Here is a 2,376-nt window from a genome sequence, read left to right on the forward strand (position 1 = left end):
TAGAACACAGACAACATGATGGGCTGTCACTTCTGAGAGGGTTACAAAAAGACTCTGGCTTTCATTTTCTTCTCTCTCTCACTGGCTTATTCTGCCATGCTGGGAGCTGCCCTGTGGAGAGACCCATACGGCACAGAACTGAGGGAAGCTTCTAGCAACCGCTACGAGGAACTGAAGCCCCCAGTCCAACAGTCCCTGAGGCGCTGAGTCTGGCCAACAGCCACGTGCCTGAGCATGGACGGGGCTCGTCCTCTGTTGAGCTACAGATGTGACAGCAGTTTAGGCTGACACCTGGGTCACAGCCTCAGGAGGCCAAACCAGTGACACAGGCAAGCTTCCCCTGACCCACACCAACTATGACACAGTGTTTGTTGTAAGCCAAGTTTTGGAGAGATTTGTGATGCAGTACCATGTTAAATAGAGTCGCCTTACTGGTCTCTTCCCACAGTCAATCTCCCCACAGAAGCCAGTCTTATTTTAAAAGTGAAAATGTGGAGTGGGGGAGGGTGTAGCTCAGTGGTAGAGCATATGTTCAGTATGCATGAGGTCCTCCATTAAATATCCAGTACCTCCATTAAAAAAAAACTGAGGAAAAAAAAAAGTGCCCACTTAAAAAAAAAGTGAAAATATGACTCTGTCACTTTCTATTTAAACCCTTATTTCCTATCGCTGTTGGAATCAAGTCCCAAATCCTTACTCTGGACGTCAAGGTCTCCACAGCCTGGCTCTGGCTGCCTTTTTTTTTTTTTTTTCCGCAATTGAAGTATAGTCAGTTTTCAATGTTGTGTCAATTTCTGATGTACAGCATGTTTCAGTCATACATGTACAAACATATATTCCTTTTCATATTCTTTTTCACCGTAAGTTACTAAAAGACATTGAATATAGTTCCCTGTGCTATACAGTGGAAACTTGTTTCCTATTTTATACTTAGTAGTTAGTATCTGCAAATCTCAAACTCCCAATTTCTCTCTTTCCCCTGTCTTCCCCCTGGTAACTGTAAGTTTGCCTTCTATGTCTATGAGTCTGTCTCTGTTTTGTAAACAAGTTCATTTGTGTTTTTTTTTTTCCTGGCCGTCTTTTGAGTCTCATCTCACATCACTTCCTTCTCCAACCCTGATCCCATCCCACAGGTCTTCTTCCAGGTTTGGGGTTATTGCTTTTTGTCTTTAATGCACCACTTTCCTTCCTCGCTCACACACACCATTCCCTCTGCCTCCAACATGCACCCCCACACCCTGCACCTGCTCACTGCTCCCCTGCTTTTATATCCCTTCTGACAAAGAGTAGGCTCTACAGATTCCAGCCCAGACCAAGCTGAATGTGCCCGCTACACACTCCCATAACTCAGCACACTAACGTGACAAGGGTCATTTGTCATGATTTGTTCAGTATGCCTTTCCTGCCATTCTGTACACCCCCCAAGGGCAGAGATGGTAACCTTTGTTCACATCTTTCTTACCATGTGCCAGGGCTGGCACATAGTAACAATCTTATCAATCGTCCATAAAAAAAGGGGATAAATGTGCAAAATGAATGATAAAAATATCTTCTTGCATTATAAAATATGGTCAATTATTTCAGATCACTTTAAAAATTAGGAAGCACACCAAAAGACATCCAATGCTTTATGTGCCAAATGTTTGAGACCCAGTTGTTCATGTGAAAATCTTTACAACCTATGACATGAAAAGCAGTGTTAGTTACTCAGATTTTAGATATTCAGGTGCATTTATTTGTCTAAGGAGTCTTTCTCTCAATATTTACTGAATGTCTGCTCAGTGATAGGGAATACTCTAAGCTCAGAACATCAAAGATAATAACGAAGTTTCTTGCCTGGGTGGATGGTGGTGCTGTTAACTGAGATGGGAAAGATGAGAGGACAGATTATGGTAAATGTGAAAACACTTTAAATAAATTAAAAGCATTATAAAAGCCTACATTGTTAATCACTATTTTTTTTTACTTCTGTTTTGGGGCCAACATAATTATTTACCAAACTGGAAGAAAATTTGAATTGCAACAATACCAGAAGATCAGAGATGTAGGTGTAGCTGGTTAGCTAAATGGCCTTGGACAAACTCCTTTCTTTCTCTTGGCCTCAAATGCTCATTTATGAAACAAATTCTAAATTTCATATAAAATCTCTTCTGGCTTAAAAATGTTATCATTGTTTCAGCATTAACTCTACAAATGCATGAACATTCTCTGAGTGCAGGACTCTAGATTCTATATGTGTATTCAATTTTCATGAGAGTTGGAAGGATTTTGAAGAGAATAATTACACAATTACACAATTGCAAATACAGAACATCCTTGACCTAGCAACTCCACCCCTAGGTGCTTTCAACTGCAATGCCTAGCAAGTTATAGGAC

Source organism: Vicugna pacos, chromosome 3 (genome assembly GCF_048564905.1).
Source record: "Vicugna pacos chromosome 3, VicPac4, whole genome shotgun sequence".
NCBI lineage: Eukaryota > Metazoa > Chordata > Mammalia > Artiodactyla > Camelidae > Vicugna > Vicugna pacos.